At 34.2% G+C, this 17,273-nt stretch overlaps 1 pseudogene; it reads left to right on the forward strand.

The window, feature by feature from the left end:
• Positions 1-13,259: 13,259 nt before the first annotated feature.
• On the forward strand, positions 13,260-13,626 carry LOC105867846 (large ribosomal subunit protein eL31-like; annotated as a pseudogene).
• Positions 13,627-17,273: the final 3,647 nt, after the last annotated feature.

Genomic DNA, 17,273 nt, shown 5'->3' on the forward strand with positions numbered 1-17,273 from the left:
TAAATTTTTGGACATAAAAAAGAAGAAACAAAGAAAAAAATTGTTAATTTTTAGTGAGTTTCCAAAGACACAAATATATCATTTGGCTATACAAGTTTAGATTTTACTGAAAACAGTGTAGTGTTGTACTGGTAGAGCTCAAACACTATGTTAGATGACATCACAACCATTCTCTATTTTGTAAGGCATTTGTGTTACGGATTCTTTTGTTCCCTGCAATTAGTGCTTTGTGTATCCTAATTAACTTAATGCCCATCAATTAGCAGGTATTATCCCCAACCTGAAAAACAAATTTCAGTAAATTGTGCATATAAAAGCCAGGTTATTCTAACCTCTTTGAATTGACTTGAATACTGTTGATGGTGATCATAATAGAGTATAATAATTTATTTTGTGCATAATGTGTAACAGGTACAGTGCCTTTTCAACTAAATAACAAATCAAGGAGGTGAATATTAAGCTCCAATTTTGCAGCTGTGAAGACTGAAGCACAAACAAGTTATTTAACCTTTCATAGGATCATAAACATTATAAGAAATATTTTGGGGGATTTGGACCAAGTTTTCCTATGCTCTTTCTGTTATGCCAGGTTGTTTCTTTAAAAGCAAAATTAATAGATGTTAATGAAGAAAATGGTAAAAAAAATGATAGTTAATCTGTCTAAAGCATATTGTTTTTAGAACAATAGAAATGGGTTTATTTTATTTTATTTTTTGAGACAGAGTCTCACTCTCTTACCAGGATAGAGTATAGTGGTGCAACACTAGCCCACTGCAACTTTAAACTTCTGGCTCAAGTGACCCTCTGGCTCAGCCTCCCAAGTAGCTAGTACTATAGACACATGACACTATGTCTGGCTAATATTAAAAAAAAAAAATTTTAATAATGAAAAGGGTCTTGCTGTGTTGCCTAGGCTTGTCTTGAACTCCTAACCTTAAGCAATCCTCCCACCTCAGCCTTCCAAAGTGCTAGGATTCCAGGTGTGAGCCACCTTAATCAGCTAGATTATTTTAATTGTAATATAATACATAATGGTTTATAGAGTCTTATATGGTACTATATTTGGAACTAAGAGGCCACAGGAAATTGAGGTTCAAAAAGTGTTCTTTTGAATCAGAATGGAAAAACATGCTCTTTAAAAAATATTATATTTGGGATTAGGAGCAATATACATGCTATATAACAGATATGAAATAATTTAGCTACATTTCTGAAAATGAGAAGATGTTATTTTACAGTGCATAGATCCTATGGTTTGGGGTACACATCATTGCAAATTTTGTAGGAGAACAGAAGCTTTCTAATTTCATGGCTTTGGTGATCTACTCAGGGGACTGAGAGTATTGGCGAAATGACATTTTATTAGTGAGGCAGACTTGTCTAGCTGTGGAAATTTCAGGAGCTTTGGAATCAAAGTATGTGTGCATATACTATTTATAAGATGTGTAACTTCAGGAAATTTACTAAATCTCTCAGGCTTCAGGCTCTTTGAATGATACTCAATGCATGGCAGTCATACTTAATGTTAAAAATGTCAGGCATATAGGAAATTTTCAATCATCTTAGTTCTATTCTTGCCAGCTCCCTCCACTACTTGTTTGATCTGTGCTGTTTCCAGACTCTGTGTCAGAATCTCTCTCTATTTTTCCCCCTCTCTCCAATTTTAGATCAAGCTTTCTCAAAACACTTTAGTCACATAATTATATATGTGATTATCATGGAAACTATGAAGATATTTATGTCAGCAGTATGCCAGTTTGGTTTCTATCTTGCAAACTATTCTTGATAATTTCAATAGAATTCACTTGTTCTACCCTATTAGATGGGGAGAGGGAAGGAGGGATGCTTACTCCTTATTTAGAGTTCACAGAGAGGGCTGCAAAATAGAAAACAGGTTCTGGGGGGGAGGATACAAATGAGCTCACACTATTGAGATTGATCGGGAGAGAAAAGAGATCTACATCCTGACCAGAACCAATCCCCATTATTGAACAAGAAGCAAGAAGTGTGACTGGGACGCTTCTGAGACTTAATTTTAGTAGAAAAATATTGCAGAAGAAATAGCACAAAAAAAAATCCTAAAATAGCAATACATAAAATGGATAAAATCATCTGATCCAGATAAATTGACTAATTAATTACTTAAACACAAACCAAGACCATCATCTGTGAAGTATCTTATTTCAAAACAATTAAATTTTTTCTGTCATATGGTTGAATACAGACCAGCTATGTAGATAAGCTGTTCTGGAGCATTTTTGAATTGAAGTACTATTGTTGATCACTGACATTACATCTTTGAGAGAAATCACAGAAGATATTTAGGCGAAGGGTTAACAAAAGTACTCTTATTTTCAATATATATTTTTATATTTATTGGATCTTGTATTTATTGGATCTTACTTGGCTATTTTTAATGTTAGGTAAATTGTATTTATAATTTGCTTAATAAAAAATTCTATTTGCTTGAATGCTGTGACCATCTGATTGTAAAACAAATTCTATAGTCAGAAAGCTGCAGGCAGTTACCCTAAGCTACTGAAAGTATCAACAGAAAGTCTATAATCAAGAGCCTTTGAATTCAGAGGGGAAAGTTTTCTGGAGATAAAAGTCATTTATTGATAGCTAATATTAAGATAATTTTCTATGCTAAAAAGCTGAATGAGATTGGGAAAACAGTTACACTTTTCTGAGCACTAACTTTGTTTCAGGCATTGTGGTGGTGCTTTATAGATTATCCTGTTTAAAGGATTAGGTGGTATCATTGCTTTGAAACCAGTCTCTTAAATCCCCTACAAAGGCAGGAAAGAATCACATCCATGTGACTAGAAGGAATTTTTTTAAGAGTGAAAAAAGGTACCAAAGGACTGCTGTGTTCTTTGAGTTTCTTATTACTTTAAAATTCTTTACTCAAATACCTATCTCTAGCCCCAAATTTCAGGAGTACTTTTGTTTGGCTGCTTAAAGACAAAACTATGTTGGGAATAGATTAGATGCTATTACCCATTTTGGAAATTCGTTATACCAGGTATATTGATGCTCCTGCGTAACTTCCATTAGCGTTAATGAGAGTTGCATTCATGCATAGAGCAGAGAATAGATCCATTATCTCTAAAGGGCAGTTTCCTTTTTAATACATTGCTCAACTTTTATTACATGTTTCCTTTTTGTTTATATTAGAGAGACTCACTCCTTCCTTTATAGAAAGGCATATAACTGTGGGATTAAGCACCTATGTTGGAAGGTTCTTCAGGAAAGATTTTAGGGCATGAGGGCATGGAACTATTATTTTTTGAAGTCTGTTCATATGAAACTGTTAAAATCCTGTATTCATTTGGAACAAATAAAATAATTTAGATTTAAGTAAAACAATCAATGTAGTGTTTACTGAGACATTTGTTCATATTTGCAATCATTTTCAAACTTACAAGAAGTAATTTCCCAAGCAACTTGGCTTGAATAGAAGGGAAAAGAAGTTATTAGTGAAAACTTAGGTATTTCTATAATGTTGGGCCAAGTTATCTTGTCTCAACTAAAATATTTTGCAGTTTAAGAGTCTTAAAAACAAAGAAAGAGAATGAAAGGAGTTGTGATGTTTTTGACAATTGTTATATGGATGGATTTAAATAATAGTAGGAAATAATCATAAAAAAGATTGTACAGTTTTCTCCTATATTCTCCCATTTCCATTTCCTCTTAGATATTCCCTCATCATCGGTATGGATCATGAAATGAGTCAGCCTTCAGCAAGGTAAATCTTTATGAGTATAAACAATAAAATGTTAATACTTTTCTGTCTCATGTGGTAAACAAAATGATATTGACCCAATAAAGTACCACTTACACATATAACATTCATTCTACATTATTTGTTATAAAATATTAATAAAAGCACAGCCTTTTGATGGTTGTCATTACTTTGTAATAACTAATGTATACATGAGATTTCCATTTAAACAATTAGAGTGCAGAAAAAAAATGAGTCCTGACTCATATACCTCCCAAACCTGTTCCCTCTTCAGTCTTCCTCTGATCAAGTACAAGGCAGTTGTAACCTTCTCATTGCTTAGACCCAACACTTGAAGACATCCTGATTCTCTTCCTCTCACAGCCTTCTGCTAATATGTCAGTGAGCTCTAATTTCTATATGACTGTGGCTTCTAAATCCAATATGACTGTTGTCCTTCTTAGAAGAGGAGACATTGGAAACAGACAGATGCACTGAGGAAAAGACCATGGGGAGACAGAGGCAGAGACTGGAGTAATGCATTTATTATAAGCCAAGGAATGTCAAGGATTGCTGGCAACCATAGAAGAATCAAGGAAGGATTATTTTCTGGAGACTTCAGTGAAACCGTGTCCCTGCCTACATCTTGATTTCAGATTTCTAGACTCTAAATTTGCAAGAGAACACATTTATATTGTTTTTCCCAAGGAAACTAATACACCTGCTAAGGGGGTATATGTCAAATTACTGTAAAGTTACTATATTTCCCTTATGATTCACCCAAGTCACTAAGTCCAACCTGCACTCACGGGGAAGGGAATTAAGATTTACTACCTGGAGGGAGGAGTATCAAAGAATTTGTGGACACATGGTAAAACCACCACAATGATTAATAAATACTTTTGGGGAGATGCTTCATGGTTTTGCAAGTATTTTGTTTTCCTGAAGGTTTTGCTCACTAATTTTAGTATTCATCAGTGGATTTTGACTGCAAGAGTGAATAATGTACTGTTCTAACAGTGATTTTCTATTTCCCTCATTCCTTCTTCATTTACTAATTGGAATGCCTCTGTAAAAAGATTGTTTCATTTCTCCATTTATTTATTCAATGATTTATGTCAGGATGTACGTATGAATATTTATTGTAGGTTTTGGATTTGTTATTCAATATCATCTTCATTTATTGCATTACAGAACTGGATCCAACTTTGGCCATGAGGAGCTCTTTCTATTTCACTTCTGTGCTCCTTTGACAGGGACCTCTTCTTTTGTTGAGCACATTCTTCCTTTCTCTTATTACAAGATGCTCTACGCTTATCTTGTACTTCCTTGGCTGCAGCCTTAGAATAATAACCCATGTCTGTACACATCTCTGGGTTACTGAACCTATCTATCTGTATACATCTAAAATAAACGTGAGTTCTTACTGATATCTCTGAAACAAATTCAGTACCAGAAGGCTCATTCTAGCTTTTCTTCCTTTCTTATTTGTAACTTCTTTCTCTGGCAGAAAGAAACTTGGTCCTGTTTTTGTATAATTTATTTAGCTATATGTTCAAGTCTAGAAACATGTAAATTTGTTTTAGAATTGCTAATTCATATTAGCAATTCAAAATTTGTGAAAAGCAAATTTACCAACAAGAGAATGGTTGTGTACTGTTCTTTTTGTCTTTAGCTTTACAATATCCAGGGAAAACACAGTTTTAAAGTTATTTAGGTCAGCTTCTTTCTTCCCATCCCCTTCAGTGAAGTTATGTCATGTACATGTAATTTAATAATATTTGTCACACTCTATATTCCATCCCATGATTCCCTGACATCCTTGTTGATTCTTTCAAATTTGCGAACAGTAAAGGTCAATCTTTGCGGTGTATGATTCTTTGAGTTCTGACAAATGCATACATTCATGTATCCACCACCCCGATACTGTAGGAAAGTTCCATCACCTAAAAATTCCCTTTTGCAGGCACTTTGTAGGCAACTGTTACACTTACCACCAATTAACATAATCATACAATGTATATCCTTTTGTTCTGACTTCTGTCACTTAACACAGTGTATTACAGAAACATCAATGCTGTATGGATCAATAACTTGTTCATTTTTGTTCCTGAGTTCTATTGTATGGATATAGCACCATTTACCCACTGAAGTCCATATGAGTAAATACTAAGAATGACATTGTTGGGTCATATGGAAAGTGTATATCAACCTTCACAAAACATTGCCAAAGTTTATTCCAAAGTGGCTGTACCATATTGCAATTTCACCAGCAATAAATTATTAACCCTGTTTCTCTGCATCTTCACTGGCATTTAATCTTGTCAGGTTTTGTCTTCCTCCCTCTCTCCCTTCCTTCCTTCCTTGCCTCCCTCCTTCATCCTTCCTATTAGCTTTCTAGGCTATCACATGTGGCTTTGATAATTTTTAATTTCCATAACAACTAGTGTGCTGAATGTTTTTTTATTTGTTTATTTGCTATCCATATATCTTCGTTAGAGAAGTGTCGTTTCAGATCTTTTGCCAATTTTTTATTTTATTTTTTCCCAAGAAACTGGATGTGGCCCAGGCTGGAGTGCTGTCACCATTTATAGACACAATCATAGCGCACTGTAGCCCTGGGCTACTGAGCTCAAGCAATCCTCCTGGCTCAGACTCCTGAGTAACAGAGACCACAGGCCCATGCCACTATACCCAACTTTTGACTATTTTTAACAGTGTTATTAATTTTCTTATTTTTCGCGCTTTAAGAGTTTTGTGTGTATTGTGATTACAAGTCTTTATCAGGTGTGATTTTTTTTAGTTTTTTATAAAAGCATCGCCAAACTATTAATAAAGGTTATGTAGATTTTCATTTATGTTTACTGCTATACTTTGTATTATGGTTTTATCTTTTCATTTAGGTCACTGATCCGTTTGGAGTTAATTTTAAAAATTGGTGAGGTATATATCAAGATTCATTATTTTGTATATGGACATCCAACTGTTTTATCGCCATTTATTGAAAAGGCTATTTTTTCTCTATTGAATTGCTGTTGCACCTTTGTGAAAAATCACTTAACTACATTGAGTGGGAATATTTTTGGATTCTCTATTCTGTTCTAACAATCTATGTGTCTGTCTAACTTTGTTAATACATGCTGTTTGTTCAACTATAGCTTTATAGTAAATCTTGATCTCAGGTAGTGTGAGTTCTCCAACTTTGTTCATTACTTTTATAATGGCATAGGCTGTTATTTTGTGGGCTAATTTTTGTGGGCTTTTCATATAATTTTTAGAAACAAATTATAGATAGACTTGTGATTTTGGATTGGGATTGTTTTGAATATATCAATTAAGCTGGGAGAATTGACATTTCAATAATACTGAGTCTTTCATTCTATGAAAATGGTACTTCTCTCCATTCATTTCTTTCATTAGAGTTTTATAGTTTGTAGCATATAATTTTTACACAGATTAGTTAGAATATTTTTGGTGCTTTTATATGTGATATATATATATATAATCTCATATGTGTGTGTATCTTACAACACACACTTTTTGCTTTATACAGTTATATTTTATAGCAATTAATATAAAAACTTAATTTAATTGATTTTATTCACTCCATTACTGACATTTTAACTTCTTTCTGTAGATCCAAGTTTCTAATATATTTGTTTTTTCCTAATAAACTTCCTTAAATATTTTCTTAGATTTTCTAGCATTAAATCCTCCCAGATTTTATATGTCTGGAAATAAAATGTCTGGGAAAGCTCTAATTTCTCTTTATTTATTTTTTTAATTTTTATTTTATTTATTTATTTATTTATTTATTTATTTATTTATTTATTTATTTATTTATTTATTTATTTATTTATTTTAGCATATTATGGGGGTACAAGTGTTAAGGTTATATATATTGTCCATGCCTCCTCCTCCCCGTGAGTAAAAGCTTCAAGTGTGTCCATCCCCCAAACGTTGCACATCTCACTCATTGTGTTTGTATATTTCTCTTTATTATTGAAACTATTTTTACTGGGTATTAAATTTTGTTGTTTTTTTTTAAATCAGTTTCAAGATGTTACTGCATTGTTTCTCTTATTGCATGGTTTCTAAAGAGAATTTTGCTACATTTGTTACTCTTGTTCCTGTATAGGTGATATATCTCATCTCCTTTTCTTGTTGCCCTAGAGATCTTTGGTTTTGGTTTTAGCAGTTTGAATGTTATATATGCTCAGAGTTTTTGTTTTTGGTGGTGTTGGTGTTGGTTGTTGTTCTATTGTATTGGTGTTTTCCAAATTCTTAGATCTGTGGTTTTGTATCTGCTACTCACTTTGAAAAAACTTTGGCCATTATTTTTAAATTTTCTTCAGCCCATTCTTTCTTTTCTTTTCCTGTTATACATACATCATTTAATACTGTCTCATGGTTCTTGGATGTTCTCTTCTTTCTTTTTTCTTCCCTCTCTCTTTATCCCCCCCCTTATTTCTCTTTTCATTTCAGTTGAGGTAATTTTGTTGACTTATCTTCAAGTTCACTGATATTATCATTGAAAGTTTCAAGTCAACTTATAAGTTCATTGAAGGTATTTTTCATCATTGCTAATGTCCATTTCCATTTTATTTTTTCATATAAACTCCATCTCCATGATAAAATAACCTATCTGCTAGATAATGAGGTAACTTATGTTTCCAGAGCAGATGTATATACCTTTTCTTCTGCTAGGAATTTAGTATGGGGGTTTGTGTTAATCTAGCCAGGAATTGGGCTGGATTTTATCTATTTATTTATTTTTTCAGTCCCACTCTATTGCCCAGGTAAAGTGCAGTAGCATCATCATGGCTCACTGGAGCCTCCAACTCCTGGCTCAAGTGATCCTCCTGCCTCTGCCTCCTGAGTAGCTGGGCCTACAGGCACATGCCACCATGTGAGGCTTATTTTTCTATTTTTTTTTTTTTTTTTTTATAGAGACAGGATCTTCCTCTTACTCAGGCTGGTCTCAAACTCCTGACCTTAAGCAATCCTTCTGCCTTGACTCCCAGATGCTAGGATTAGAAGCATGAGCCACTATGCCTGACCTGGATTTGATATTTTTTGTTGCTGGGTCACCTCAGTGCACCACCAGCTTCATATTCTGTTAGGGATGTTTGTGTTCATGATGTGACCTAGTTTGCAAGAGTGTAGTTCTCAATATATGCTTCCTATTTGGCTTTAGGGCTTCTCTGCATAGCTTCCCAGATAGTATGTTTGTCTTGGATCTCTCTCAGTTGTATTCCAATGTAACCATTGCCTGACATGTTGTTGTGGTGATGAGTGGTGGGGAAGGAGACATTTTCTGCACTTGTGCTTCCAAAGTGCTCCTGCCCCTCATTGACATGTCAATGTAGTAATTTTTAAAGTATATTTGGGAATAATAGACCATTATTATACATATATAATTTGCAAAAGTTTTCTCCCATTCTGTGTGTTGTTTTTTTACTTTCTTGATAGTATCGTTTGAAGTACAAAAAGTATTAAATTTTGATAAAATCTAATTTATCTATATTTTCTTTGATTTTGACATCATGTGTAAGAATATCATTGCCTAATCATAGGTCACAAAGATTTATACCTGTGTTTTTTCTTCTAGGTGTTATATAGTTTTAGCTCTGACATCTAGCTCTTTCATCCATTTTGAGTTACTTTTTATATATGGTGTGAGATTGGTGTCTAATTTCATTCTTTTGCATATGAATATCTAGTTGTCCCACTATCATTTGTTGAAAAAAACTATTCTTTTCCTCTTGAATTGCTTTGTGGAAAATGAATTGACTATAAATGTATGGGTTTATTTCTGGACTATTAGCTTTATTCCTTTGATTTATATGTATATACTTATGCTTATACCATACAGTACTGTTTATTGTAGCTTTATATTAAGTTTTGAAATTAGGAAATGGGAATACTCCAACCATGTTCTTTTTCAAGATTTCTTTTAGCCATGCTGGGTTTCTTGCATTTCCTTATGAATTTTAAGATCAGTTTGTCAATTTCTATACAAAAGCCAGTTGGAGTTTTGATAGGGATTGTGTTGACTCTATAGATCAATTTGGGGATCATTTTTTTCCCTGTCTTTTTTTTAAGTGGACTGTACCTTTTAGAGCAGTTTTAGATTTACAGAAAAATTGGGAAGAATAGTAGAGAGAGTTGACATAACACACCATCACATATATAACACACACACAACTTCCTCTATTACTGTGATCTTACATTTGTCTTATGGTACATTTGTTACAATTAATGAATTGATGCTGATGCGTTATTATTAAAGTTCATATTTTAGTTAGATTTCCTTGGTTTTTATGTACTATCCTCTCTCTGATCAAGAATCCTATCCAGGATATCAAATTATATTTAGTTGTCGTATTTCCTTAAGCTCCTCTTAAAAACGCTGTTTCTCAGACTATCCCATTTTTGATGACCTTGACAGTGTTGAGGAGGACTGGTTAGGTATGCTGAAATAAAAAAAAAAATTAAAAAAAAGAAACTCTGGAGGCAGCTGCAGTTGGTTTAAACTCCAGCCTTCTTCTTCACTATGTAGCCTTGAAGAAGCCCCCAGATACCTCCAAGCAGGAAAATAGGAAAATAATGCATTCCTTGTAGTGTGGTTAAGAGAATTAGAAACAATGTATATGAAGTCCCTAGGACAGTATCTGGAATATGTCATTGCAATTATTGTGAGGCTAATATAATGTATTGGAAAGTAGAAAAGTTTCTGAGACACAGAGTCCTGGGTTCTGATCCTAGGGGATCACTTTTTTAAAACCATTTTCCCTAACACAATTTAACCCATAGACTAAGTTATTTAAATTAATTGTAACATCATCACATACGAATGAAAGGAGATAAGTTGAGAGAAAATAAAAATGAAATAAAATGGTAGTTTGTGAACTGTATTATAAGGGATAATTAGGAAAATATTTTCAGCTGCATATTCTAGAGCAGTGGTTTCCAAATGCTTGTGGATCCCTGTTTCACTGTAAAAAATTGTTATCTTTGACATGAAGCTAAAAATGGTAAATCTCAATGACTTTTTAAGTTCAGAAATTATATATATTTTACTTTTCAGTGTTATGATATAATTTAAAAATCATATTATATTGAAATGGCATGTTTTAATTTCATGATGTGTTTATCAGCTCTGTAACAGATTTTTATTTCCTCCTTTAAAAGGGGGCCTAAAAGCTTAAAATTCTGGAATCTATTCTTTAAAGAATATGTGTATCAGTTAAGGTTCTTAGTTGTAAGAAACAGAAATAACTCTCTGGATAATTGAAAAAGAGAATGGATTCATTAAAAGGATACTGGATACTTCATTAACTCTCAGGGGCTGGGGGACTAGAAAACTATGGCAGGATGCTTCCTTTGTCACCCTCCTGGTCACATATTGTCATTATAGCCTGCACCACAGGAAGTTTCCAGAAAGAACCCCATAGGCACATTCTGAGAATATGAATGTGCCACCATATTTTAGTGTTAAAAGCTGGCGCTTTTACAATGGAAACTTTTTAAAGCTCCAGTTCAGTTTAAAGCTCTCTGTAATCATTCAGTTAAATTAGACAAATGTGCATTGACCACCCACTATGAGCACTTGGCTAAGCTCTGATCACAAGACGTGCTATGTTTTACTTGGCTTGCAAACAACTTAGCCATGTTGAATGTGTTTCCTTGCCTACCATTGAATGAAGAAGGGGAACTCTCCAATTTTGTTGGGTTTTGATACTAAACAGCACATCCCTGAGAGCCCTGCTGCACCTGATATATAAGAGAGAGCAGGAAAAAGAATAATTACAATCAGGCTTCTACTGGCTGTGCTTAAGATCAACGAGCCAGTGGAGTGCCAATCAGTGCATTTCTGCAGAGCTTGAGATGGGAGCTTCCCTCTTCTCACAGCAAGATGACTAGTTTGTGGGAAACAAACAACCCTTGCATGCCTTTCCAATCTGTAGTGCCCCCACTTCAAAAACACAAAAAACAAAAAACAAACACCACGCTCACAACAAATTGGGAGTGCAAAAGTGGTTTCTTGTGGTGTTAAACATAAGGAATGTCTTCAAGATGTTGCACTTAGGAGTGCTTTGTGGCAAGCAGGCAAACCAGCTGAAGCAGCAAGATAATCACGTCTTATAAATTTGTTTATGTGTTATGATACAGGCCTTAGCCAAGAAGCATCGTATGTTGATGACAAACTTACTTTTGTTTAGTGTCATGTACACAATTTTTTGTGGTTCCTGAGATTACCTATGTATATTTCAAAGTAGGAAAATCTCTGTTGGTAGCATAAACTCTTTTTTTTTTTTTTTTTTTTTGAGACAGAGTCTCACTTTGCTGCTCATGCTAGAGCTAGTGCCATGGCATCAGCCTAACTCACAGCAACCTCAATCTCCTGGGCTCAAGCGATCCTCCTGCCTCAGCCTCCCGAGTAGCTGGGACTACAGGCATGCGCCACTATGCCTGGCTAATTTTTTGTGTATATATTTTTAGTCGGTCCATTAATTTCTTTCTATTTTTAGTAGAGACGGGGTCTTGCTCAGGCTGGTTTCGAACTCCTGACCTTGAGCGATCCACCCGCCTCGGCCTCCCAGAGTGCTGGGATTACAGGCGTGAGCCACTGCGCCCAACCAGCATAAACTCTTAATCATGGTGATACCAAATGTCCGAAAGAGTGAAAGTGGTTTATGTTTTAATGATATGCTGTGTAACAGAGCTCAGGCCTATTATCCTTGGTCCATAGCACTATTAGATTAAATTAATTTTGGCATAATATGCAAATATTTAAAAAGTAAAATTAATTTCTGACTTTTGGATGGAATGATTTTAAGTTACTTTAAAATTATAGCAATTTTTAATATGCACACTTAGAGGGAATTATTTAGAGAAAACATTTTATGATTGAGTGTATTTGAAGTAGACAAAAATGATTTTTAGAATTTATTTATGGCTGTATGTGAGAATGTATATGAGTGTTTGTGTGCATATGTATAGTGGGGTAGTGATGACAAGATGCTTTTATAAAAATAAAAGATCAAAGGCCCTTCGTAAGTGTAATAGTTATCTATTGCTGCATAACAAATTACTCCACCTAGCTAATTAAAACAATAAACATTTGTTATCTCACAGAGTTCTGAGAGTCAGGAATCTGGGGGAAGTTAGCTGGGTGGTTCTGGCAATGGGGTCTCTCTCAGGAGGTTACAATCAAGACGTCAGCTGGGATCCTGTTCATCTGAAGGCTTGTCAAGGCCTGGAGCCTCCACTTCCAAGACAGCTCATTCAACAGAGCTGCCCTCACTGGCTCTTGGAAGTCTTTCCTTTCTCTCCATGTGGACTTCTTCATAGTGCTGCACGTGTGTCCTTACAACACGGCAACTACTTTCTCACAGACTAAGCAATCCGAGAGACAGAGTAACACAGAAGCCACAATGTCCTTTATCACTCAGTCTTGGTAGTCACATTCAATATCCTATTGAAGACAATCCCTCATGCTCCTCCTTTCCAACTTGGGCCTCGCAGAATGGCCCCAACAAAGGAGAGCAGTGAGAAGAAGGACTGTTCAGCGATCAATGAGGTGGTGACCCTAGAATATGCCGTCAACACTCACAAGAGCATCCATGGAGTGGGCTTCAAGAAGTGTGCCCCTCAGGCACTCAAAGAAATTCGCCATGAATGAGATGGGGACTCCTGATGTGTGCATTGATACCAGGTTCAACAAAGCTGTCTGGGCCCAATTACTAAGGAATTTCCTATGTCATATCCATGTGCGGTTGTCCAGAAAACGTAAAGCGGATGGAGATTCACTAAACACACTCTGTGCTTTGTTTAGCTATGTACCTGTTACCACTTTCAACAATCTACAGTCAGTCAATGTGGATGAGAAGTAACTGCTGATTGTCAGATACGTCAAATAAAGTTATAACAAAAGATCCTATTGAACATATAAATCAGCTCTGTCCTTCGAGGTGGGAGCTATAGAAGGCCATGAAAACCAGGAAGCTGGGATCCTTTGGGGTTATCTTGGAACCTGATTGTCATAGTAGGTATGAAGGTTTTAACAAAGACATAAGAAACTTTCACATTGGCAGGTTATCTGTTTTCACTTAGACCTAAGATGCTCTGTGCTGGCCTATTGGATCAGATTGGTTTGCTGGAAGAAGAAAAGGAATAGTAAGTCCTAAATCAACTGGATTACACGAAGGACCGATCATGTTGTGCTGTTTAATGAATGGCATATAGCTCTGATTTCCTCACATTGTAAAATGACTCTTCATCTTCTGTGAAAAACACATATTGCCAAACATTCCATGATTGAGGGACTTTATATATATGTATGTATCAGTTGAAACTATAGGACATAGTGTCTATATTTTGACATATCTTTAGCATTTTTTAAAGAAAAAATAACTACATTATTTTTCTAATTTATATCTATTAATAAAAAGAGAAAATCTAAGCAATAGAAAGAACTGAGTGGTACAGGCCACAAAGTCACACTTTTATTTGTGGAGCTTATAGCAGAAAGATATAACTAGTCAGTTGTCCAAATAGTTGAACATTTGCTATAATTTTATAGTAGAAACAAACAAAAACAAAACTGATAGAACTATGTGCTTATGCTTAAATTTGCATTAATTAAATTCAAGAGGATGATTTCTTTTTATCCTCAAATATGTTTTATTTCAAATGAGTCAAAAACATAACAAATATATCTTTATCTTTCCAATATGATAGGTTCTCTTTTTACTTATAAATATTTATAAATTGTAATTTTTCCAGTTTTTCAAATACATTAAGAGCTCTTGCCACCCATAAGAAATGGTCTTAACAAAATATTATATTGAAATATTATAAAATTTGAGAATTTTATCATAGTCCTTCATTTTTAGGGGGTTAGATACCTCAGATTCAGGTTTTAAGGGTCTTAAATAGTGAGCAGCTTACTCAGGACTAGAATGAATGGTTTCTGACACTGGGTTGAGTTTTCACTCTTCTGTTAGGAATATTATTTCTTTCTTCTTCTTTTCATTTTGTTCCTTATCACTAGACAACCAGAGATATTTATTTGCTCTTGTCATCCAAACAAATTTTATATTTGGCTTATAGAAAGAGATGCAGGATAACCAAGCCAGAAGATGTGTTTTTATTTAGTAAAGACATTATTTCTTGGACTTAAATTGTTCATATCCCATTTTTTAACACATATTACACTTTATTTGCTATATATAATTTATCAGTAGCATATAGAAATGTGTGATCTTGTTGTTTACATTGAATCAAAAATGCCAACAAACATTGACAAATATATTATTTTATGTTTTGCAAGTACACTGATAATTCCTTCCACCACTTGATTCAACCTTCTCCATCTAATTTAGTTTTGCTGCAAAAATTCACCATGCAGAATGCTTTTAGATTTAAAAAGAGTAGCAACTTATTTGCCAGATCTCTGTATTGTAAAAACTAACCAGAGAATAGGTGTAATGGTGTGTTTCTGGAAAAAATTGCAGGACAGTCTAACTTTTCTTTTCTCCCTCTTCTTCTCTTACTACAGGAAGGGTAAATTGGGAATAAAATATCTGTATTTCTATGGGAAAGAGTCTCATAATAAAACAACTCTTTAGAGAGGACACAAAAATGGCCTAACAACCTTGAAAGTGTTCTTTTAAAGTCTATTACATTCTGAAGTATTATTTCTAAATGGAAGCTTTTTCCTTGCTTGATAGCTTTGATTTTCCAATATTGTATATGATTGCTTGCCTTAGTGTGCAAATTCAAATTTCAAAAGGTATTTTATTTTTCTCTAAGAACATTCAGGTTGTGTTTTGTTTTATATTTTAACCTTGGTTTCATTCCTAGTCAGGATATTAATGTTTTTAGAACATGACTTTAAGATATTTGGATAGTCCTAACTTTCATCTACCTTGATATAATTTTATTGATGATAAAATATAAAAATTCTCTTTAATTGAAGAAAAGTAAAGTTTAAATTGGTTTCAAATGCATTGTAAGTTACTCTATTTTATGAATTTTTTAGTATTACTTATCACCATGAAATTATAGTGTTGGTTATTCATTATAGATATAAAACTTTTATCAACAGAAAGGAAAAAAATTCTAAGACATTGTGATTTTGATTTGAATACTTCTTACTTTAAGGTTTCTGTATTCTCAGATAAAAATGGAATATTTTAGGGATGTTAAAGTCTTTCTTGATCAAATGCTTTGGACCTAATTAATTCCAGGATCATCCAACACGGATCTACTGAAAGTTGAGGATTTTCTATTGCCAAAGATAACAGTTAAGATGGTAAGAAAAAAGAGATACTTTAGAATGAGCAGTGTCTGAAGCTGATTGGAATTTGCATGGCACTTTCTTCTAACTGAAAGTTACCTGCAGTGTAGTTGGAGTTAAAGAGCAAAGAAAAATGCAGTTTCAGATGTGGCATGTTGTAGCTGGTGGTTAGATCTTGCAAAGTCTTGTAGACTATACTAAGACATTTTATCTTCTGTTATATATGATCAGATTCACATTTTTAAGTTTACTCTGAGGTCATTTGGAGAAGCAATTAAAGGATGGGACGGTGGTTGGGGGAGAAAACTTATAAAGACTATTGCAGAATTTCAGATAGGAGATGACAATTTGGACCAGGATGGTGGCAGTGGATGTGGATCTAAATAAGTAGGTTCCTTAGGAAGTAAAACTGACAGGATTTGGAGATGGATTTAATATGAGAGAAGAAAGAAATGCTCAATATTGCCTCTAATGCTTTCATTTTATGTCGCCGGGTTACTGGTCATTGAGACATGGCTCCTATGTCACAGGCTAAAAGTGACGGATCCCAGTCCATAGATTGGGCTTCTTTATTTTCATGAGAAGAACTCTTGAAGACTCTACACAAAAGAGAAAAGATTGGCTTTTTATATTTATTATACTATTATATATAAGAAATTCATAGACTGATCTTCTGGAATTTCCATATCTATCTTTTTTAACTGAATTGATTAGATTATTCCAGGTAGACAATAATATTATTTTTTTTCTCTTCATCAGAATAACTGGCTGTTTATCTGCATTGAGGCTTAGCGATCTTTCTAGAAATGGCAAATAAATCCTATCCATTCTTTGTTATTTTACTTTTTTTTTTAAATGCCCAAAATGAAGTTCAGAAGATTTCTAGACATAGCTAGATAATTACTGCTTGTCAAATAGTCATTTAAAGTGTTTTCAGAGCTAGGAAATAAACTGCATTTTAAATAGTACTCTTTTTAATGATCTTGACATTGGTGGGTGGGTCCTGTCTTTAGAAGTAGCTCCTTTTCTTTGCTACCTCCACTACCTCTTCCCCCAATAAAAAATAGGCCTCAGCATAGACCTCAGGAAGAAGATTCCTTAGCCATGTCTTGTTTAAACACTTTTGTTTCTCTTGCCCCCAAGAAAGAAATAGGCGTGGTGCCAGGGAATGTAGGTGAGGAGGTAGAAGCAATCATAACTTCCCTTAACCTTGTTTCCCCCAACTGGAATTCCTTCCAT

Source organism: Microcebus murinus, chromosome 26 (genome assembly GCF_040939455.1).
Source record: "Microcebus murinus isolate Inina chromosome 26, M.murinus_Inina_mat1.0, whole genome shotgun sequence".
In the NCBI taxonomy this organism is placed as follows: Eukaryota; Metazoa; Chordata; class Mammalia; order Primates; family Cheirogaleidae; genus Microcebus; species Microcebus murinus.